The sequence below is a fragment of the Setaria italica genome, chromosome V (assembly GCF_000263155.2).
Source record: "Setaria italica strain Yugu1 chromosome V, Setaria_italica_v2.0, whole genome shotgun sequence".
In the NCBI taxonomy this organism is placed as follows: Eukaryota; Viridiplantae; Streptophyta; class Magnoliopsida; order Poales; family Poaceae; genus Setaria; species Setaria italica.
The window spans coordinates 8,505,595-8,530,146 of NC_028454.1; the positions used below are offsets into that span (position 1 = coordinate 8,505,595).

Consider the following 24,552-nt stretch of genomic DNA (forward strand, 5'->3'; position numbering starts at 1 on the left):
CTAGTGAATAAATCTAAACGAAACAACAGTGGTACGCCCGAAGTTAAAGCTTAGATATTACTCGATAAACGGAACTTACAGAATCAGCCGGAGATCAAGATAATGCAGCCCTGCCAACCCGCACGAACTCGTGAAAAGGAGAAAAGTAGTAGTGAAGTCGCCTGCTTGAAAGTAAGTACGAGGAAAAAGTAGCTTGTTGTATTGATTGGTTGATGATTACAGATTTACAAAGGTTGCTATTTATAGCCCCATACAGATATCTTCTTAACCGACTAGAATTCTATCCCTAATTCAAACAGAAAACGAATATCTACAAGCACGATTCGTGCTAGGTTAGTTACTCCACGCTTCGTGGGCTGATTTCCAGCTCATCCTTCTATTCCAAGCCCATACAGGCCCAATTAACCCATCCTCCTAATCGGCCGATTCCTCATCGGCAAAAGGCTACCGATTGGGACTCTGGTATATTCGACCCAAAACGAGACAGAAGTCACCGGCCGATCTCACACTGTAGCACCACTTGGCCGATTCCCAACTGTGCTCCTCCGAATCCCTCTCTTCTTGGCGCCGATTCTACTAGTGACGAAATCTGGCGTCAACACATGCCCCCCAGTTTCGGAGTAAAACATAATCTTTTACTTCGAAATTCTTTATAACCCCCCTTCCGAAACGGCCGCAGTGAAAATATCCTTCCGTTTCGCGGTCTTCCAGCTGATCATTGCAATTTTTTCGAAACGGGCGCCCACGACAGCCACTACTCCTCAAAAACTCGAAGCGCCGGCGCGGTGAAAATTCCATTTTTACCCCCCTTCAGGCATCCTTTAAATAGCGCTTCACCCGCACCTCATCTTCAAGCTCACGTCTCTTTTCCCAGCGCGCGCGCCTTCTTCCTCCTCCAGCATCTTTCCCTTGCTGCCGAAGCTTCCTAGCTCCACCTCCTGTTACTCTTTCCTCTTCTCTTCCAATGGCGGCTCCTTCCGGCAGCTCTCCCGCACGCGATGTCCCAGAGGTAGCGCCTCCGGCGGTGGTGGCGACAGCCGTCGCTCCATCCACAGAAGAAGGAGCTTCATCGGAGATCCCAATGGCGACCCCCATCGCGACCCCGTCGTCTGCATCCGCACCGGCGACCACGCCGATCACTCAGAACTTCATCCCAGAGGTAAATACCGAATCCTTCTCCTATCGGCAATATATTTACTTTAGATCTGTTTCTTACTTTTTACGCCCCCCTTTCCTTTTTTAGGCAGTTAGGCATCGCATTACCATTCACCTTATGGGAAATCCCGGCCTTATTTGTCTCGAACCTATGGGAAACCCAGATCCAATAGAGCTTATTAATTTGGAAACCCACAGGATACCCTTCAAACTGTCTAATATGGACTTAGATCAGTGGCTGGGTACTTTTAGATCTTGGCCGAATGAAACCCCAGGTTGGAGGGAGTGGTACCAACGGATAGCCGCATCAAAGAGCGTCTCATGGGAAGAGCTTAAAATCGGCCAGTGCATCAACCTATCCCTATCCCAGATGGAGAAAAATGAGCCGTTAGTGATGGCGGCTTCTTATTTTTGGTCTGATGCACTTAATGCCTTCTTATTTGGACACGGTCCTATGACCCCAACACTGGCCGATGTGGTCCTGTTGACCGGCCTTGACATATCATCCCCGGACACACCCTACCACCTCCTAGCCGCAACATCACATCGGCTGGACACAAGGGGAATCGGCGGGTGGAAGGGTTTCATCAGAAGCAATAAGAGGACCGGGACTGTTGAAAACAGGGAGCACACAGCTTTCCTGATGATGTGGCTAGAAAAGCACTTCTTTTGCGGAAGAGCCGTTGGCCCGACAACCAATACCCAGGCCTTAGCTGAAGCACTGTCCAGGGGAAACCATGTCCCTCTTGGGAAACATCTGCTAGGGGCCGCGTACCACATGCTCCATCAAATCGGCATAAGACTATCCAAGGGAGAGCCGATCAACTTGTGGTTGAACCTTTATATGAGCAAAATTACTCAGCAGCCGGTGGATCGCATGACGTTCCCCAACATCGAATCGGCAGAAGACCCTACCGAACGTCGCCGATGTATGTTCTTTGGTGAAGCAGCATCGGCTTTCCCAGGTTGCATGTATTCTGCTACAAAGGTAGCCGAGTACTTTCGATGCTTCTATAATGGCTTCAGTGAAGATGCAACCATTTGGTTTCCGTATCAGCGAGACGACCCGGTTTTTGAACTCCCCACTTGCTTCGATTCGGCTTCCGGCCGATTTGATGAAGAGCTCTATGATGATTTAATCAAGCCAAGTCTCCTGCCAGCCAATTTCTTCTCGGGGAAGGATGCCCCTACGTACGAATTCTACAACCCCTCCGCTGCAGCACGTCAATTCGGCATGGGTCAGCTGCCGATTCAAGTGTACTTTGTTGGCCGAATCAAGTTTAGGGATGAGCTCACATCTAGTCTGGATTACAGTCGGTTACGAGACCGAATTCCGGACTCCAGTACAATTGATCTGAACGACTGGCTAGTAGCTCCCTTTGCTGTCCAGCCGTTCAAACTCTGGTGGGCGGATTGGAAGCAATTTCTTTTCTGCAACTCGGCTTCGGCATACTGCAACCTTCTGGACCCAGCCAACATCGACCCGAACGCCGAGGTACTTCACTTAGCCGATTTTTATTCCTCTTAACATAACTGAGCACTAATGATCTTATTATTTCTTCAGGCCGAGAATCGAACCCCTCCAACACACAGCCGCAGCGGACGACTAATAGAGAGTCATCCATACACAATTTATCCTCTTATCGGCTATGACGCCCCGTCTGTTGACGTGATTGCTGGCCGATCAAAACAAGTTCATAAGAGGACCACTAAGAAGACCAGTCGCCGAGTCCGGGCTCGTATGGAATCGGCGGATCCCCCTGTGCTCGTATCGGCAGAGACTCCGGCTGCACCACCTTCTCAGGTCACCCAAGATGCCGATACCCAAGCCATTGCGCAAGCTGGAGCAGCCGCCGCATCATTGTTATTAGAGGCCGTTCAGGTAAACTTAAGTTTTATTGCTTCCGATTATTGCTCTGATATTGACCCTTCTTATCTTTAGACTGCACAGAGCACTCCTATGGAAATACAACAATCGACAGCAACCCAACCGACCATCGGCGCAACCCCGCTTCCCTCTATTGAGGTATAGCATTATCTTACCGATTTCCTTTGGTATTTGCATAATGTACTTATTCAATCCTCTGACACAGGTCACCGGCACACCAAGCGCTCCTCAACCACCAGTCTTTTCTCAGGGAGCTGGTCCAAGCACCGCGCCAATCATTGTGGAATCTTCTTCATCTGATGAACCCATGGCGCAGGCCCCTGAGCATGGCGTGACGGCTTCACAAGTGCAGCATGAAGAAATTCGCTTCAAAGCGGTAAGTTTTGTTTCGGCTTCTATTCAGCCGATTTGTTTTTACTCTCAGCCGATTTATTCTTCTTATTCATTATCTCCAGGAACAGGACACCCCCGACAACAGTCTCTTTTCTTTTGCGGTTGCCCTTTCCGATGATGAAGAAGTTGCCTCTCGCCAAGTCGCCCTGAGCTCCGTTCCTGACGACGTCCGAGCCAAACTTGCTAGCATCCGATCCCTCCTCCAAGGGGACATCGGCCGACTAGTAGAAGACGCTTCACCGATTTGGCAGCTCTTCAATGACGTCAGCGGACGAGTACCAGAAGAGGCGGAGGAAGCCCTGGCGCCAACGGCCTTCATCGAGTCTATGAGGATCCCGGTCTTCAGAGCCCTTCGTCATATGGCTGATCGCGCCAAGCTGGTCAAGACTTGTGAAGAAGAGGATGCGTTCAAGCGTCAAGCCCAAGAAGCACATCGGCGCATCCATGTTCTGGAAGATTCCCGCCCGGCGATCATCGGCGAGATAGACCGCCTCAAGCGTCGGAGGGCGGAGCTTGCCAAGGAGATGGAGCAAGTGACCAAGACAATCAATGCCGAAGACAAAAAGCTCCAAGAGCTACCTTCTGTCATTGCCGATTTGACACGGGAGAGGCAGCGCTTTGCTCACGAGGCCCTAAGACTCCACCGCAGCGCATCAGAGGTCCCCGGATCGGCGGATGAAAACCAACGGGTCCTTGACTCTGCCGATCAGATCCGGCGTCGGGCAATCACGGCTATCGATACCCTGCTGGGTAATCTGTAAAACACTGACCGTTTTGTACGAACATTTACTATCTTCTTTGACCGTCCCTCGCGACGCCCTTTCTATTTACTGCCTTTCTTATTTCCGATGGGACGTAGCCTTACCAAATTTCCACGCATCTTTTTCCTATAAATACCGGCCTAGGCACTTCCTCCCGATAGTATCGGTTTGGCTTTCGGTTTTACTTTCTCATTCCTCTCACCGGTGTGACTTTCTGTCATGGCTTCGTCGGCTTCTTCTTCTTCTGTTAACCAGGTGAAATCTTGACCTCGACTCCCCTTTCTTTTTAGATCCTAGGAAGAAAATGCCCCTTCTTATTCCCTCTTCGTTTTTAGCCTCAACGTCTTAGTCCTGAGCTCGTGCGCGCCATTGAGCTCATTCACTCTGAGGACCCATTTACGCCGGAGGACAAGAAGCTGATTATGGCTCATCGTGAGGAACTTCGAGACCACGTCACTGCGGAGGCTCGTGTGGTCTTGGACCTCATGGAGAGTGACGGTAGCCGACGATCTCCAACCGTCAGGAGCCATCACAGTGGTGACCTTGAAGATGATGTCGCCACGGCGGCTCGTACGATTTTGGACTTTATGGAGAGCAACGGCAGCCGGCGACCTCCCACCGACAGGAGCCATCCGCTTCCTCGGCAAGTCGTTCTTGAAGACGCAGCGGCAGGAACTTCGCGACCTCCCGTGGATCGAAGTCATTTTCTCCCTCGTCAAGTTGAAGCGGAGATTTCAATGAAGGCAATAGAAGAAGAATACCTCCGCGTCATGAGCGAGTTGGAGCGGAACGGGAAGGCGCCAAAGAAGAAGAATAATTAGTTTTTTTGTATTTTTTGTTCTAAGGGCGACTAATGTTTTGTCAGCCATGTAACCTATCGCCCGTACCGAATGAATGCAATCGGCCGATCCGGTCGACTATGTGTTTGAACCGATTTGTATTGGCTAAGTGTTTGAACCGATTTGTATCGGCTAAGTGTTTGATCCGATTTGTATCGGTTATGTGTGGTCGTGTCACGATTAATTTCCTATGCTCCGACCCATATACTAGGGTAGTATCTTTTTAAGTACCTTCCGTTCAGAGCTCTAGTAAATTCCTCTCCTTCTATTGTTTCCAAAATGTAAGCATTTCCTGGGGCGCATCTGCCGATTTTGTACGGCCCTTCCCATGTAGGGGACCATTTTCTGAATTTAGGATCCTTCGACCCAATCGGCAAAACTAACTTCCATACTAAGTCCCCAGGGGAGAATTGTTTGACTTTGACCTTCTTATCGTACCACCTGGCTACCTTCTTTTTGTTTTCTTCAATGCTTATCAGAGCCCTCAATCGTTGGCCGGCCAAATCGTCAAGTTCCCTTTTCATAAGTGATGAGTAGTCATCGGCCGATAACTAGTCCTGGAGCGAAATACGCCTCGATCCCATCCTTGATTCCCACGGTAGTACTGCATCGTGACCGTACACCAACTGGTAGGGAGACAACTTGGTAGCCCCATGACAAGCCATCCTGTACGCCCATAGGGCCTCAGTCAAACATAGATGCCACTTCTTTGGCTGTTCCTCGATTTTCCTTTTAATCAACTTGATTATCCCTTTGTTGGAGGATTCTGCTTGACCATTGGCTTGGGCGTAATACGGAGAAGAATTTAACAATTTGATTCCCATATCGGTTGTGAATTCCTCAAATTCCCCTGATGTGAACATTGTTCCTTGATCGGTTGTTATAGTATGAGGGATGCCGAATCGGTAGACGATGTGGTCCCTTACGAAGTCGGCCATGATAGCCGATGTCACGGTTCTCAACGGGATTGCCTCTACCCATTTGGTAAAGTAATCAGTAGCCACCAGAATAAATTTGTGCCCTTAGCTTGATTCATGGCTGATGCGGGTGCACGCTGGACATTTCCAAACTTTTGACAATCCTGACAACCCTTGTAATATTTGAAACAGTCTTTGAGGATCGTTGGCCAGTAGTACCCATTATTCCTGATCATCCATTTCATCTTATGGGCCGATTGGTGTGCCCCGCATACCCCTTCATGGATTTCTCCCATTAGAGTCTTGGCCTCTTCTGTCCCAAGGCATTTGAGAAGGACTCCGTCGATCGTTCGGTAGAACAGGTCATCTTCGAGTAGCACGTATTTGGTGGCATGAAAACGTATTCGTCGCTCCACCTTTTTGGACGGATCCTTCAGGTAGTCAGCAATTTCTTTACGCCAGTCATCGGCCGTGAGTTCTAGAGCCATAGCGCCCAGAATCGGCCGATATCCAGATGCGTGCTGGGCGAGTTTGTTGGCATCTTCGTTGCGGTCCCTTGGGATGTGTCCGATTACTGCCGATCTGAATTCTTTTAAAAGCTGTAGGCAATCTTCGTAATAAATTCTTAATATGTCATCTTTGCATTCAGACCTTCCGGTCAGTTGATCCACAATAAGCATGGAATCTCCGAAAATTTCAACAGAATCGGCCTTGACTTCCCTTAATAGTTGTAGGCCTTTTAATACAGCTCGGTATTCCGCTTGATTGTTAGTAGCGGCGGTTTCTATCGGCAGAGAAAAATCATAGCTTGCCCCCCGAGGCAATATGAGAACGATGCCGATTCCGGATCCGACCCCACATGATGACCCATCGAAATATAATGTCCAAGGCGCCGGCTCTACGAGGGCAATCTCCGGTCCGCAGTGTTGTGCGACGAAATCGGCCATAACCTGACCTTTAACGGCTTTTGCCGACTCATACCGCAGGTCAAACTCTGACAAAGTCAAGATCCATTTGCCGATTCGGCCTTTCAATATCGGCAGTGATAGCATGTATTTTACTACGTCGTCTTTGCATATGACCACACATTCTGCCGACAGTAGATAGTGCCTGAGTTTGGTGCATGAGAAGTAAAGACATAGGCACAAACGCTCCACCGGAGGATATCTTGTTTCAGCATCCAGAAGTCTTCTACTGACATAATAAATTACCCGCTCCTTGCCTTCAAACTCTTGGACTAGAGCCGATCCAATAGATTTTTCATCGGCTGATAAGTATAATTTAAACGGCTTACCAGTTTGAGGAGGAACTAACACCGGTGGTGAGACCAAATATTGCTTGATGTCTTCCAGTGCTTTACGCTGCTCCTCTCCCCATATAAATTCCTGGTCAGGTTTTAGCTTCAACAGTGGTGTGAACGCCTGAATCCGTCCAGATAGATTAGATATGAATCTTCTGATGAAATTCACCTTGCCGATTAGAGACTGCAGTTCAGTTTTGTTCTGTGGGGCCACAACTTTGTTGATGGCCGCTATGATCTTCCGATTGATTTCTATACCTCGTTCGTGTACCATGAACCCTAAGAACTGTCCGGCGGACATGCCGAAAGCACACTTATTGGGATTCATCTTAAGACCGTGTTTTTTGGTACACTCTAGCACCCTTCGTAAATCGGCCAGATGCTCTTCGTGACCTTTGGACTTGACTACGACATCATCGATGTAGATTTCCACCAGAATGCCAATGAGTTTGTGAAATATGTAATTCATGGCTCTCTGATATGTAGCGCCAGCGTTCTTCAAGCCAAAAGTCATTACCACTCACTCGAACAAACCAAGGTGTCCTGGACATCTGAAGGCCGTTTTGGGTATATCCTCTTCGGCCATAAGTATTTGATTGTATCCAGCGTTCCCATCCATGAAGCTGATGATTTTATGCCCCGCGGCAGCGTCGATCAGTACATCGGCCGTTGGCATGGGGTAACCATCCATCGGTGTGGCCTAATTAAGATTCCTGAAATCAACGCAAACGCGTAGCTTTCCATTTTTCTTGTATACTGGTACGATGTTGGAAATCCACTCGGCATAACGACATTGCCGAATAAATTTTGCTTCGATTAGCCGAGTTATTTCAGCTTTTATGTCTGGTAGAATCTTAGGATTGCAGCGCCGTGCGGGTTGTTGGTACGGCCGATACCCTGGTTTTATGGGTAGCCGATGTTCAACAATGGATCGGTCTAAACCGGGCATCTCGTGATACTCCTAAGCAAAACAATCCTTAAATTCCTTTAATAAATTTGTCAATTTACACTTGTATTCTAGATCTAAATTTGCACTAATATAAGTCGGCCTTGGTTTGGTACCATCACCTAAATCTATCATCTCCAATGAATCGGCCGACGTGAACCCGTGCCCTAGCTTCCCATCTTCTCGGGCGAACTGATCTATCTATTCTGAATCTTCGGAGCCGACTGCTCGGATCGGCTGTAGGCCAAAATCGGTGACCTTCAGGAAATCGGTCTCCCATACTCTACCTGATATGCACCTGATGGTTTCGCAGCTCCACTGCTGCGTGTCGGCTGCCGCAATGCTGTATGCGGAGTCGGCTTTGACCACCTCGATGTTATCGCCGACCCATTGTACGAGGCACTGATGCATTGTTGACGGGATGCAGCAGTTTGCGTGTATCCAGTCTCGGCCAAGTAGCATATTGTAGGATCCCTTGCCATTAATAATAAAGAAGGTGGTAGGAAGGGTCTTACTGCCGATGGTGAGGTCGACGCAGAGAGCACCGCGAGCGTTTGACACCTTGCCCTCGAAGTCCTTGAGCATCATGTCTGTCTTGGTCAAGTCGTCGTCGCTTTTCCCAAGTTTCCGGAGTACGGCGTACGGCATGATGTTGACTGCAGCTCCTCCGTCTACCATCAATCTAGTGAGGGGGCGGCCGTCAACATGCCCCTTAAGGAACAGCGCCTTCATATGTTGTCGTTCGTCATCTTCGAGCTTCTCGAACGTGGCTATCATTGGCTCCAAAGCCAACTGCGCTGTCTGTTCTTCTATCACCGATACGTCCTGTTGATCGGCGGGAGTCATGAATTCCATCGGCAGTATGAAAACCATGCCGATCTCGGCTGCCGACTCGTCACCCGCCGATTCATCATCCCTTTTATCGTTTCTTTTGGGGCGCCACACCCGAGGCCTTCCTTCCTTCTTATCTGCCGTGCTCTGTTGTTCCTCTTCTTGCTGTTCCCATTGGCGGAGACGTTGGATTCTTCGTTTTTGCGACTTGGTCAATCCGTCGGGGCACCACCTGGGGTTTATTGGTCTGCCCCCTGACCTGACGCGTTCCCACTCCGGTTCGCATCCTAACGGGTTTTCATCTGTTACCCGAGCATCGGCCATCTCTTCGAGTCGGCTGTGAATGCTGGCTTTGTTTTCTGACCGGTCATGCCGATCAGTCCTGCCCCCCTGCCTATCATGGCGTCTATCCTCCGACCGATCATATCGGTCACTTCTGCCCCCCAGCCGATCACGCACGGGAGGGCGCTGGTCATCTTGGTTGCGCCAATTCCTGCTGATCGGTTCTGACCTTCCATCTCGGGAGCGAGACCTGTTGAACGGCCGATTTCCACGATACGGACCGTTGCATTCTGGGCAGGTATCGGCTGAAGGTAGCCTGAGGTTGTTTTCCCAACAGTGAATAAAGAACGGGCACCTCCAGTGCTCTTCGTGTCGTCGCATTGCTTCTTCCCGGGACCTTGAGCGTTCATGCTGACGTTGATATTTCTGGAGCAGGAACTGGGAAGTAATGCGTGGTCCTTCTGATTCGCCATCGTCGTCCTCCATCCGTCGCCTCCCCTTGACATCTTCAGGCGTAGCTTGATTTCTGGGGTCGACGGCGCCACTCTTTTTGGCCGACTCAGACGTCAGCACTTTTGTTTGGAGTGAATTCTTCCCCGTATCAACTATGTTGGTGGGGAAGGGGTGTTGGTCAATCTTCATTGGCTTGGCCGATTTTGCCAGCACTTCAAATTTAAGTTCCCCGTATCAACTATGTTGGTGGGGAAGGGGTGTTGGTCAATCTTCATTGGCTTGGCCGATTTTGCCAGCACTTCAAATTTAAGTCTGCCTTGCTCAATGGCCGACTGTATCTGCTGCCTGAAGATCTTGCACTCGTTGGTATCATGGGATGTGGCATTGTGCCACTTGCAATACTTCATCTTTTTTAGTTGTTCGGCAGAAGGTATCGTATGGTACGGTGAGAGCTTAATCTGCCCTTTCTGGAGGAGAAGATCGAAGATTTTATCGGCCTTAGTTGTGTCAAAACCGAATACTTCCGGCTCCTTTTTGCCGAATGGGCATGATATCGGCTTCTTCCCCTTGATCCACTCCGCAAGTCCGACTTCAACATCTTCTTCATCCTCTAACTCTTCCAGGAACGCCACTTTCTTCTGGAAATTCCTCCGCGGATCGAAAGGATGTACCTCCTGCCCAGACAATCGGTGAACAATCTGGCTCAGACTCTCGAACTCCTGCGAAGCGTACCTTTCTTTGATGTGGGGCAGAAGGCCTTGGAAAGCTATATCGGCCAACTGCGCATCGGTTAGAGCCAGAGAGTAGCACTTGTTTCTGATTTCCCGAAACCTCTGTATATACGAGGATATCGGCTCGTCACTTCTTTGCCTAAGGCTAGTCAAATCGGACAGCTTCATCTCATGCACCCCGGCGTAGAAGTATTTGTGAAACTGCCTTTCTAAATCGGCCCATGTGATAATCGAATTTGGCGGCAATGTTGTGAACCACTGAAAGGCCGAACCAGACAGAGATGAAGAGAACAACCGTACCTGTAGAGCATCCTGCGTAGTTGCCTTCCCGCATTGGATGATGAATCTGTTCACGTGTTCCACGGTTGAAGTGTCATCCATCCCCGAAAACTTGGTGAAGTCAGGCACTTTATACCGATGGGGAAACGGCAATAGGTCATATGTAGATGGGTATGGTGTTCTGTAGGTATAAGTCTTTACCTTCGGCTTTAAGCCGAACTGCTCTTGCATCACCTCCGCAATACGCGCCGACCAGTCTGGCTGTTGCTGGTGAACTGTTGGCTGAGGTATCGGCACATGCTGGTAAACCGGAGGCGGAATGAACGGAGGCTGATTGAAAGCGGGTGGTATCTGAGTAAAAGCCGGCTGTGTAGTGAAGGTTGGCTGTCTGAATGAACCACTCGTTTCATCATACAGCATGAGCTCTGCTGTCTTGTTGACCTCCGGAAAGACAGGCTGGTATGGTGGTACGGTCGGCCGAGTGGCCGCTTGGAAAGATGCCTGGAATGGAGGGTTTCCCTGACTGGCCGATTGATTCTGACCGGCCGTGGCTGAAGGTGCCCCCCAGGGTGATGGACTAACTGGAGGGAACGGTGCAGAAGACAGTTGAATGGAGTTATACCCCTTAGGAGCTGATGATGAGGAAGCTCCTGATCCCCCGACAGAAAATTGGATCGGCTGCGAAGCCAAATTTGAATAAGTCTGGTTTGGTGGAATCGGCTGAAAATATGCCGGTCCCCTGTACCCTTGAGGTATTCCTCCGGCGAAAGAGTTGACAACAGCATTGTGCACCATATTTGAAAGTACCGGGGACTGATCGATGAAGGCGTGATAAATAGACTGTTGAATCATATCGGACATTTTGTCCGAATCCTCAGAAATCGTGATCTGGCGGGGAGGAGGGAATGGAGTCTTCTTGATAGTCTCCCCGCTTTTGGAGCGACTGAACGATTTTAGGCAAGCTTTGCGGAATTGTTCCGTATACTTGTCTAATTCTTCCTTCTGGTCGTCCTTCAGATCTGCTTCTGTCACCTCGATGACATTATCTTCGGAGACTTTAGAAGCTTTCGACATGATGGCGGTTGTATTGGTCCCACCGGGCGTGCCAAAAGTGTGTTGGCGCTAGAAATCGGTCGACCAAATCCTAGCGTCCGACACACGACCCGGGAGAATCTGCTTAGCTCCTGTTCGGGTGAATGCCCTGGTGCGATCTGCGCGGCGTGCCAGCCAATCTGACCTGTTGATTGACAAGGAAGAATACGTGTCAGGTTCAGAAATCACGATCGGCTAAGTTTCCGATCTCGAGAGAGCTTATCAGCGAATCGGCCGATTTGCTATAATAAAGGAATCGGCTATAGGGCAGCCAATCACTGTAGCCTTGTTGACAGAGAATTACTAGAGTAATGGATACAAAGCTATGATAACAACACTAGGAATAGATTTAATCGGCAATAGATGAATTTGACAGCAGAAAGTAATGAAACCGAAACTACCGATTCCTAGCTGGATAACTGGTGATAAAACTAGAACAACAGGCAAAGAACCTACGATTCTAGTAAATATCGATAACTAGTGAATAAATCTAAACGAAACAACAGCGATACGCCCGAAGTTAAAGCTTAGATATTACTCAATAAACGGAACTTACAGAATCGGCCGGAGATCAAGATGATGCAGCCCTGCCAACCCGCACGAACTCGTGAAAAGGAGAAAAGTAGTAGCGAAGTCGCCTGCTTGAAAGTAAGTACGAGGAAAAAGTAGCTTGTTGTATTGATTGGTTGATAATTACAGATTTACAAAGGTTGCTATTTATAGCCCCATACAGATATCTTCTTAACCGACTAGAATTCTATCCCTAATTCAAACAGAAAATGAATATCTACAAGCACGATTCGTGCTAGGTTAGTTACTCCACGCTTCGTGGGCTGATTTCTAGCTCATCCTTCTATTCCAAGCCCATACAGGCCCAATTAACCCATCCTCCTAATCGGCCGATTCCTCATCGGCAAAAGGCTACCGATTGGGACTCTGGTATATTCGACCCGAAACGAGACAGAAGTCATCGGCCGATCTCACACTGTAGCACCACTTGGCCAATTCCCAACTGTGCTCCTCCGATTCCCTCTCTTCTTGGCGCCGATTCTACTAGTGACGAAATCTGGCGTCAACACCTTCCTAGCGTGCATAATCCACCTCCTCATTACAATGCCAGCGAAGATAAATTGAGCCTTAGCATTTTCTGAGGGCAACTCGGAAGTGCAAGTGGTGCGACCCGCATGACCTTGAACCATGAAGAATGGCGCTCTATCATGCTGTATGTGTTGACCAACCTATCTGAGGTGGAGCCGTACATGATGTAAGTTCTCAACAAACTTGTTTCGAAGTAGTCACCATTCTCTTGCCTAAACGTATATTTCTCGTTGCTACAGGCAATTTCATCGTCAATTCTGGCGTAAATCAAGGCAACCGTACCCGCACGAAGCTGAGACTCTTCTCAAAGAGGGTGCGGGAAATGGAATGCCCGATTTCATTTCTTGGTTCAAACAGAAGGTACAATCCAATTTCTTCGGACATTCTCGTACATACGATTAATATAACGAATCGCCCTGTTTGAACTTGCAGGGCCGAACCGATGCGTCTATGAATGTCGAGTTGAGACAGGCTGCCGATGGCTGTGACTATGGGATCAAGTCGTTTGCCAGTTATGACGTCAACGGATATCGTTTTCACACAAGAAGGCACGAGCAGAGTCGGCCCAATCGAAGAACCACAAATACCGGAGTTTTCATGCCAGGCTCTGATGGGGTCGAGTACTACGGAAGAATTGAAGAAATATACGAACTAACTTTTCATGGGTGCAAACCTCTTAATCCAGTTATATTCAAATGCCATTGGTTTGATCCATCTGTCGTGAGACGGGCCCCTAATCTTGGGCTAGTCGAAATTCAGCAGTCATCCATGTCAACTACCTGTTTCAAACAATGAAGATTACAATATAGACCCCAACACGTTCGAAGGAGAGTTATTCCAAGAAGATCGGCTCGAAGGGAGTTGTGTGATAGATTTAACCGAAGCGATCGGAATGGAAGTAGACAACGAAAGGGTTGCGGCAGAGGATGGTGGAGACGAGGTTCAGAATGCGAAGGACTTAGAATTACTTCAACGATTACAATTAGCTAATGACAGTGATGACGACATTCCTCCTTCGGAGCACGGGCTTGACTATATCGACACGCGTGATAGTGATGATGAGACTTGTGATCCAGCTAATCCCGATCATGATGATTATTTCTAATACATGTATGAGTCGTACTAATTTAGTTATAATTTATTTATAATTTGCATATCTTTGTAATTATGTTTTGTTTATCTATACTGACTGGTTTACTCTTTTTAATTGCAGGTCATTGAGCAATGGTGGGCGGTATGAGGAAGTTCACGTCGATTTGCGAGAGACTGGCTGCTACAGGGACTGGTTCAGGGTCAGGGTCATGTTCAGGGAGTGGTCGAGGCAGGCGTCGAGGCAGGCCTCGACGTAGGGTTGAGGAGGAGGAGGAGGAGGAGGAGGTGGTGGTCCAGAGGCCTCGAGGGAAGGGTAAAGCCGCAAGGCCCCCGTCGCCTGAACCTGAGGAGGAGGAGGAGGAGGAGGAGGAGGAGGAGCTACCTTCCGCACACGCCTCTGGGGATGACGAGCAGGAGGAGGTGGAGGAGGAGGAGCAGCAGGAGCAAGAGGGGGACGGGGAGGCAGGGGATGCCCAGTCCAAGATATGGTTGCGAGGTCCCTCATCCCTCCCGAAGCGTCCGATACCTGAGCATTTACGCCCGCTGATTAAACCGGTTGGGACCAAGTAAGTAACTTTAAATATTCTCAATAATGTTCTTATGTTGAAAGTTACAAAAACTAATAATTTATATTAATGACTTGTGTAGGAATTGGATTAAGCTCAGTGGGGGTGACCACAACCGTAAGGCCAACGGGATCCTTGGCCTTTTGTGCAGGGTTCACTTCCCTGGCTTGGTGGTGTACGCCGGACAGCAGCAGCCGGCTTACACGTGGGACCACTACGTCGCCGCCCCCGACGTCCCTGATCATCAACAGAGGAGATTCCCCAACATAGCGGAGCGGGTCAAGGCCGAGCTGTGGGTAAGTACTCCTCGCACTAAATTGCTCAATACATCACCTACGTTCGACATTCTTGAAATAATAACTGTCTGCGCGTCTATATGCAGGATTTCTATAGATGCGAGGAGGGATTCGAGGCCAAGGCGAAGGCCGTCTGTGATGTAGCCGCCAAGAAGCTCGTGAAGGACATGCATTACGAGGCGCGCATCCAGGCCATCATCGAATTCCACGCTCAATACAGATGGATGAAGGTTAGAAAAGAGGAGGCAAGAACAATGAACCTGACCAAGGACCAATTCATGAGGGTAAGTAAAGAACGTTGATACTTACTATTTAAGATTAATTAGGCTCAATTTCTTTTTCATATGTCACATGCTTGATGATGTAGGTGCCTCCGTGGTGGTGTCGTGCGCATATTTAGTACTGGGAGAAGATGGTCGACGTGTGGTTGGAGCCTGGGTGGTTGGAGAACGACCTTGCTTGCCGGCAGCGGCGTTTGCAGATGCCGACTGCACCACACCATCAAGGCAGCCTAAGCCTTGATGAATATAGAGAAAAATGGGTACGCAACTTCAATTCTTTATTCTAACGTTCAATTCTACATAATTCCTAATCATTTTGTATTTTTTGCCGCAGTCGGCGTGACATGATGGCCGACCTTGCTCCCAGCTCAAGGCATGGGTCCTCTCCAAAAAGGGCAAGGCGACGGCCGATATCGATTTCAACCCAGACGACCCGTCTAAGGCGTACAGCCATCCTAGCATACACAATCGCGTCAGCGAGTATACAAAGATGGCTAGGGAGGTTCACGGGCCAGACTTCGATCCGAGCTCCGAGGACATTGATGGAGAAATCGTGATGAGGGTGGGAGGAGGCAAGAAGCATGGCCGATATTGGATTGGCGATACGGCCTCTACTCCCACTCTCTCCCAGATCCGAGCTAGGAGCACGGACTCAAGCCCGGCAATACAGCCACGACCCACCACTGCACAGTTCCATATGGAGGCTCTCCAGGTTCTTTCTCTTCCATTCATTGTTCGTTTGTTGTTATACTTTAGCTTTGCATTATAACATTGCAATGAAATATTGCAGGCCCAGGTGGAAGAAGCAAGGAAGAAATAAGAGGAGATGGCGGCGCAGATGGAGGACATGCGGCGGACGATGGAGGAAGAAAATCGGATGAGGATGGACCAGATGTTCCAGTACATACAGAATTTTGCTTCGAGCATGGGTCAGTCTTTGCCTCCGCCACCGCCGATGATGTTCCCTCCGCCTCAGCCACCCACAACTACTCCTGTGAGTCACTTGACACATTGTGCTTAAGATTCAATACTTTAATTTTGATAACTTTAGATGTTAGCTCAGAATGTCCTATCATATGTGCAGAATCAATCGGCGGCTTCGAATAATGAAGATCAAGATTTGTCGCAGTGGTCTCCTTGGCCTCCACGGAACTAGACTTGGTTGTGAACTTGGTTGAAACTAAATTGTGACTTGAACTTGGATTTATGGATTGTTTCGTGCTTATGTTGAATTATGCCTGTGATGTTTATGAATAATATTTCTAATGGTGGTGGTGAATTATGCATGTGATTGTTTATTACAAATGCCTGTGATGATGTGTATTGTGAATTGAGAGGGGTCCGTTATACGTGACAGAACGGGATAAAAAGGGGGGTACTGGGCACTCGGCAAACAGGAGCCTTTGCCGAGTGTTTTGGCTTTAGCACTTGGCAAACACCACGGCCTTGCCGTGTGCTGACACTTGGCAAAGTGGCCGTGTTTGCCGTGTGTTAGCACTCGGCAAAGCCGTGGTGTTTGCCGAGTGCCTACCGTCTGGCACTCGGCAAAGCCGCCGTTAGCCTCGACGCCGTCAACGCCAATTTCGCCGAGTGTGTCTTTTCGTCGAGTGTTTTTTGGCCGTCGGCAAAATGTTTGCCGAGTGCTCGAGTTTTGACACTCGGCAAAGTAGGGTTTGCCGACACAATATTTGTCGTGTGCTGTATGCCGAGTGTAACACTCGGCAAAGCCTTTGCCGAGTGTTTTTGGGTCTTCGCCGAGTGCCTATGGCACTCGGCAAATTAAGTGTTTCCCGTAGTGAAGCGGTGGCCTCGTCTTCGAGCCTTTACTGAACCGAGAGCTTCTCTCTACTCCCTCTATTCCAAATTATATTCCAAATTACAAGGCATTCCAACTTTCTTGGAGAATTAAAACATCTCAAATTTAACCAAATTTATACAATAAAGTACTTGAATGTTACCAAATAGATACTATTCGTTTCTTCATTAAATATATTTTCATAGTAAATCTATTTGATGATTTTAGTCAAACATGAAATGGGTTGACTCTCCAAGAAAAATGAGATGACTTATAATGTGGAACGGAGAAAGTATTATAGTAGGAGTATAGTACTACGTACTCCCTCCATCCCAAATTACTGTTTGTTTGACTTTTCTAGGTACATGACTTTTACTAATGTATCCAGGCATACTATAAAAAAATGTTGGCTAAACCTTAGTAACGGTTAAGGAAGACTTTTTTTTAAAAAATATGATGCATGTCAACCAATGTTGATGGGTAATTAAAAAATGTTGTACATGAATTTAATATGAGTTTTAAAGACTAGGTGCTTATCTACGATCCGGAAGGTGTATAGAAGCTCCGCAGCGTGTCACCTGGCACGATCAACTGGTTGATCAGCACCTCGCTACTCCGCATGGGGGATAGGAGTAGCATACTCATCCTGGTTTGGCTTCCCCAATCGCCACCCGCAATGCCGCATTGGGGACTCCGCCGCGCCATCAGAGGCGGGGTCTACTGTTACACATACATAAGGTCGGCGGGTCGCCGCACCCTGCCTCGCGGCAATTGCGCCTATTAGAGCAAGCCTAATAAAGGCACGTAAGCAGTCGTATAGCCAAGACACATCAGCTGATTCCGATGTGGTGGAGAGAGAATAGAGGATATAGAGTGAGCTTGTCGCTCATGCGAACCCCGAGCGCTTGCACGGTTGCCCATGTTTGTGGGGTCGACACCACCTCCTGCGGTGCAGCAAGCTCTGCCAGGGCTGCATGTGTTGGCTCGCTGCTGAGGATGGGTGGGTCCGTTGAAATTAAAAGAAAATGAACTAACCTTGCTGCCTTGGGCGAGAAGCAGCCGCCGCCAGCGGTCAGCAGTAATACCGCTTACTTCCTCACGGTGTCCGGCGCGTTCTTTGCCGGCGTGGCCCAAGTGGCCGCCTCCGTCTCGGAGGGCGACGACGGCCGGCCCCGTGACGCCGCGAGGAAGCTCGTCTACGCCTCGCTCGTTCTCATCTTCAGCCTCGCGTTGGCTTCCCTGCTCCGTTGACTATATATCTGCCTCTGCAATCACGGCCCCACAGGCCACGAACCAACTGTTATGACTGTTGGCGTCCCGGCGCCTCGAATTCGGTGCGAGTGTGTTGTTGTCGTCAGCTGCCCCGTCGGGTTGTTCAGTTGCTGGTTTGTTTGCTTGGGGTCTCCGGTCTCCATCGTGCGTGCTTGAGGGAGCTGTGACTGACGGCGCAGGACCATGACTGTAATAACGGAAACCGAGTCGTGCACAGGCTTTGTCACCCTACGACGACGTCGCCGTGTAGTAGTGTTGTGGAATCCAAATCAATCCCACACGTGCAGGGCCGGCTCTAGGGGAGGGGCAGGCCGTGCCACCGCTCGGGGCTCATAAAGCTGGAGGGCCTAAGACCATATAGGTAATTAGTACATATAGTTTGGTTGGTGGATTTTATTTCGACCTTTCGAAATACCCCGCGTAACAACTGCGACCTGAGGCCTGCTAAATTGCTCCATGCCTATACCAGACCTACCCAAATGCTTCGTGCTTGTGCAATCCCTGACTCCATGTACGTATATGCTCCTGACTCCGTGGCCGTGCCGTTGCCGATCCGATCAGGTGATCAGAGCCATTGTCGCGCGGGTGCAGGATGCGAGCGCCGAGCGCCGCGTCTGGAGCGCGTCAGGGATTCAGGGGCGTGTCAAAGGATAGAGGCGAGCCGCGAGCGCCGTCAGGGTCAGAGGCGAGCGCTTATTTGAAGTTCAATCTTCGTTTTGTTTTTCGTCAATTTCGTCAAAAAGCAATCATCTAATTAATATTATTTCTTCATGTGGTATTTCCATCCTTCGTCAATTGCGTAGAAGGAGCAGTGCCTTACGGCCTTGAGGGAGAATCTTGGCAATTCCATCCTTCGTCAATTGCATATCGGATTCTCTTAACTATTCTAGTGACAGTAGCATTAGCCAAAAGAAGTTTCTCCAAATTGAAACTATTAAAAAATTATTTGAGATCAACTATGTCACAAGAAAGATTGAATGACTTGGCTATGTGCAGCATTGAGAAGGATGTTTTGGACGACATTAATCTTGATACTGTTTTTGAAGATTTTGCATCAAGAAATGCCCGAAGACGGTTTTTTATAAAGCACTGAAGCATTATATTTTTATTTGAGGTAATCATAATGGTTATTATTTTTAATTTTTTTGTTACACTATTGTTATATTTTATAAGCTATTATGTATTGCAAAGTTTATACTTAGTTTTGATATTAAAAATTAGTTCAACGGTCCTTATCTTTATACTTGCCCAAGGACCCTTAGAATTATAGAGCCAGCCCTGCACACGTGTTCATCCGATGTTTGTTTCTCCTCGAAGGTGCTCAACGTTGAGCTGCCCGATGTAACGCCCCATGCCCTTCACATAACCTTGTTTTAACTTAGACCTGATTATTTGTCAGGTTAGGTCGGGTTCGAGTCGGGGTTCTTTCAAGTTTCGGATTAAAAAAAGGTTGGCTCGCACCCGACTCGTGCCGACCATCGGGTCGGCTTTTTTGCCCACGCCCGACCTGTTGCATTGTCGGGTCAGGTTGGGTCAAACTCATGTGTTTTATGTGTAACTTTCGGGTCAGGTTAGGTTTTTTCGAGTTTTGGGTTAAAAAATTTAACCTCGCGTCCGACCTGTGTTTTATATCGAGTTATAAATATCAGCCCGCGCTCACCTAACATAGGTCAGGTCGGGTTGGATTTTTTAAAAATTTGTTGGGTCAGGTGGCCCATGATCAGGTGTAGTTTACCTTGTTTTTCCATCCCGGGCCCCTCCTTTCTCGAGAACAACCACGGATTGCGGTTTTGTATTGCCGAACAAGTACTGACCTTAAGCATTAAGCGTACGTAAGAATAAGGAGGACAGAAGTGAGCAATGGCCAAAAAAAAGTTGCAAAGAACAGCGTATAAAATGCAAGATAGAGAGTTCTTTTTTAAATAAAACGGAATGGCAAAAAACTGAGCGACGGTAACCACATTGCATGTTGGGCCGTGGGCTTGGGTCCCCCGTCTCTCAACGGGGCTCTCTATTTGTACGGCCCCCTCAAAAAAAAAGTTGGTTGGTACATGGCAGGCCCGTGCGTTGCTACGGGTAACATAAAACATAAAACATAAGTTTCTTCTTCATCAGTAACTTGAGCATATGATTTTGCCTTCTTTCCCACCCCTCGACGTAGTTCTCCCAACATATGAATCATAAGTTTTGGCGATAAAAGCAGCCGGTTCCATTTAAGAGCACATATTCTACTTTTCAAAGATGTATGGCCATTGATTGCATTACCAATAAAAACATTGTTCTTATCATATCAAAATTTTGTAAAAATAAAACAATATGATGTAAAACATAGCTTCTATTATTATGAATTTTCAAGCTTAATCAAACTCCTCCAGCATCAACATGAGAACAGGTTGCAACAGCTGCCAATCCAGCATTAGGATTCTATCCATCGAAGTTCGCAATGTTAAAATGGGAACAAGAGTTCCATCATACATAAATATAGTCAATTTACTTTCACATCCAAGCAACGCAGAATCTGAGAGGTGTCAAAGAACTTACTTGCACCTCTCAGGTACTAAATCCTAGCATGCTTTCTAATGTAAGGGGAAAAACAACAACAGTATGTGAGAGGTGTCAAAGACTTACACACCACTGGCCAGAATATGTTAACGCAGGAAGCTAGCGCTGATTCATCAAACCTTTTTATATATACACATGCACATCAAATGAGAGTTCTATTTGAAGTGCCCAACCGTGACCTAGCTTAGGTCAAAGAATGTATCACTGAGAAGGTTTCATTGCAGCTGTATCTATACAACCTAAAATATTGACTATTCTCAAAAACATTCTATATGAACATGTTGCTACTTTTTTTTATCAGACAAGCAACATATGTAGCTACACTTGATCAGTACCACTTGAGAACATTAGGTAAAAAATGTTATTGAGTGAGTGTTAGATAAGTACAGATTCATCACCTTAAGTCGACTGGCAAAACTAATTGAAGTGCAGCTACACTTCTCGTAGTACAACAGACAACACCTCACTGCACATTAATATAATGTTGTAGCAACCTGAGAATTGAACACAGTCAATTAATAAAGAAAAAGATTTGGCATTAGCATGTTATGGCACATTCGCTGTAACTCTCAAAAGTTCACAGTTCAGCTCAGAAAGATCAAATGGTGTTAACTAACCTCATTTGCAGTTTGTGGTTTTCAAACGACAACCAGTATTCCTAACGCATAAACAGCTCCTTCAAAGATATCAATGTTCCACGTATTTGCGGAGGAGAAGTCTCTGCAATATAAAGTGGGGCACCATGCATTGCCTGGCACATAGCACCATAATGGTTCAGTGGCATAACACCAAATGTTTTAGGACAGTATTGGTCTATAAACTCTCCCAAACACCTAGCTAAATATTCATATGCTCCTTTGCAACTGTAATGATCTTCAATTGCTACTAATCCCATTTTAACAAAGCATGGAACCATGGAAATTTTGATACTTGTGGATGTTGAAAGTTGGTGTCAAAAAGGCTTGGGTAAAGTGCTACACGCAATGTAACCACCCCAGAAATTAAAGAAGAAAATTATATTAAATATCTTAGCAATACAACCAGCTTGATTTTGCGGCGTACCAGTGAATATGTTCACTACCTCATCATTGGAATATCAGAATAATCAAGTGCAGGAATGTTTTATATCTACTTATTCCATAATTAGTTATATCAGAACATGATCATCAAGCTACAGTAACATCAATTAGTTTTGCTACTTCACACTTCAGTAAATAATTAGCATATCAGAAAACTATAATGAGACATCATGACATTATAAGTTTATAACAATTTTGTCAGGTTACTCAGCTTGAGTGAATGTACTTATCATCCCCAGAAAATCTTTTTTATATGCATTCGTAAATTAGATTTTTTTTTTAATAACAGTAACATGGGATCATCTTAGGGAGGAAGAAGATTTGTGCCTGCAGGTACTCACCAAACCAATACCAATCCCATAAAGGATACGACCTATGATTAGACCTACAAAATTAGGGGCAAATCCAGTGACCAAAGCACCAAGAATATATAGTGCAGCTGCGGTGACCAATTCTATTCTCCTTCCTGTATCAAGATGGTTATTCACCCCCTTATCAAACAAGTATGGTGAGGATAATTAAATTGGTTTAGCTTTTCAGTTCAAATGTGGTGTGCGAGAATAGAGCCACCAAAAGCTCCATAAAGTGAACCACTTGCCTGAATAAAAGGAAAAGGAAACTCATTTGGATCTTGATAATTGATATGAAAAGGGAGATACGAAAGCTTAGGAATCACAGAAATTTGGATTACCACAAGGCCTAGTTGCACAGATGACCGGTTGAACCAAGTGGTGCCACTGAGATCAGCAGACTGAAGAAGAATACACCCAGTGGCAGTGAGACTGTATGTCAGCTAGAGGAAATTCCAGAAAAAACCAAAACGGGGACTAAATTGTACAGAGATTGTTGCCCCAGACGTTGCACCAATGTCATAACCGAAAAGGAGACCGCCCAATGCAGGGAACAAGAACCTAGGTTTCGAACAGTGATCTATCAGTACTGCAAGGCTGCAATCTGGTTAGGCTTCCTGATTACCCCATTTTATTTGTTTATTCTCGAAACTCTACACCAAGAAGCATTGCTATGGCAAGCATCAGTCTGTACAGAAATATTAAACAGATCCTAGATTACTCTGCATCATCATACATTCTATGACTTCTCCATGTTGAAGCATCACAGTTTAAACAGTCTATGCAGTGAAGGATCACAATTTAATCGGTTGCTTCAAACATAACGTGTGCAAGGTCGAATCAGACTAGAAATGCATCCTTTCTGATTTCAACACCTACCCCGCATTCCAGATAATCTCCAAATGCTAAAATTTGAGAGGTGTCTGACAGATAGCTTACCAAAGTATGACGGGTGCCCACGAGAAGGCCGCGTCCCCCTCCGTGGTGGCGCCACGCCTGGCATCTCCCTCGCCCTGCGCATGGGTCCGCACCTGAACATCGACCTCTATGTTTAGCCGCCGATTGGGGGTTGGGTTGGGCGGCGTATGCGGAGCCTGGGGTGTCCCTCGACGGAGGGGCAGAGGAGCGGCTCAGCCGCCGCCTCCGGGCGCGCGACGCTCCGGCCGCCACTTACCAGGAAGGGTGGCGGCGAGAGAAGCGCGGTGACATCGGCGTCGTGGAGGTGGATCCATGCCCATCAACTGGGGTTGGTCGTGGCCAGCGGCCGACTGCGCGGGCAGGGACGGCTCCCCTCACGTGCCCCGACCGCTCCCAGTCGCAGCTGCACCAGGCTGCGACGCCCCCTAGGCCCCGGCCCGCCGCCGTGATCACCAATGCGCGCAGGTGTCGCGCGCCCGGCTCGCGCGCGTGGCTGCGCACCCGCTTTCTGGTGGCCCGGCCGGCCGACCGAGAGTGCTTGTCCTCTTCTTCTTCCCCAGCGCAGCCAGGCGGCGATTCGCGGCGGTGAGGGCGGTCTGCTGGTGCGCGAAGGTGGCGCGGGGCGGCGGCGCCCCGAGAGGCGAGAGAGAGAGACGGACGGTAGATGGCAGAGACACGGACAGGCACAGGGTTTTTTTCGCCAAAATGACCAGCCCTAATCGATGGACTGCGGGTTGATTTCACGAAATGTCAGGGGTTTTTTTGCAAAATGACCACGACGTACGAAATGTCAGGCAGAGACGTTACTTGCTTTAATAATAGGGGTAAAGATCTGTGTATAATTCTATTTATTTAAAAATACATTAGGTTTAAATATATAATAAAAATTATATAATTTGGAACGAATGGAGTATTATCTTTGCCAATGCAAAACACTCCGTCTAATAAAAATCGAAAATAAAATGAAGCGGCAAGAAGGTATTCGGAAGGCATAAAAAAAATTGAAACGCTCGACGATGGGCCCAGGTCCCGCGGGGTGGTCCCCACTGCACGAAGCTGTTTTCGCAGGGGCAAAGTGCGCAACGGGGACGGAATCCATCAGCGTCACCCATCATGCTTACAGTCAACGTACACAAGGTCCAGCCCCTTCGTTAGAGGCGGGAAACCTATAAACTACACAGAGTAGGGACAAAACCAACCAACCGAGACAAGAAAGTAGTCATGCAAATTATAAAGAAACTCACAACGTGGGTCCGCCATAAAAATCGCTGCCGGTTGCCTATATAAGACATCACGCTCCCCTTCCTCATTGCAAGCTCGAGCCTTCGGCCTGATTCTCGGCCCAATTTCGAGGACAGGAAGCGTCGCTTGTACAG

At 47.8% G+C, this 24,552-nt stretch overlaps 1 long non-coding RNA gene across 4 annotated transcripts; it reads right to left on the reverse strand.

The window, feature by feature from the left end:
- Positions 1–20,356: 20,356 nt before the first annotated feature.
- On the reverse strand, positions 20,357–23,843 carry LOC105914458. Of its 4 annotated transcripts, none has more exons than XR_002677656.1 (5): positions 23,433–23,843; positions 23,198–23,289; positions 22,250–22,659; positions 21,447–21,580; positions 20,357–21,323 (listed from the first exon to the last, which is right to left on the reverse strand). It is a non-coding gene; the product is annotated as an uncharacterized LOC105914458 (long non-coding RNA). The 4 variants fall into 4 exon arrangements; XR_002677655.1 differs by having other exon boundaries at positions 22,250–22,506; positions 22,600–22,659; positions 23,198–23,836; XR_002677654.1 differs by having other exon boundaries at positions 23,198–23,840.
- Between the last annotated feature and the right edge of the window lie 709 nt (positions 23,844–24,552).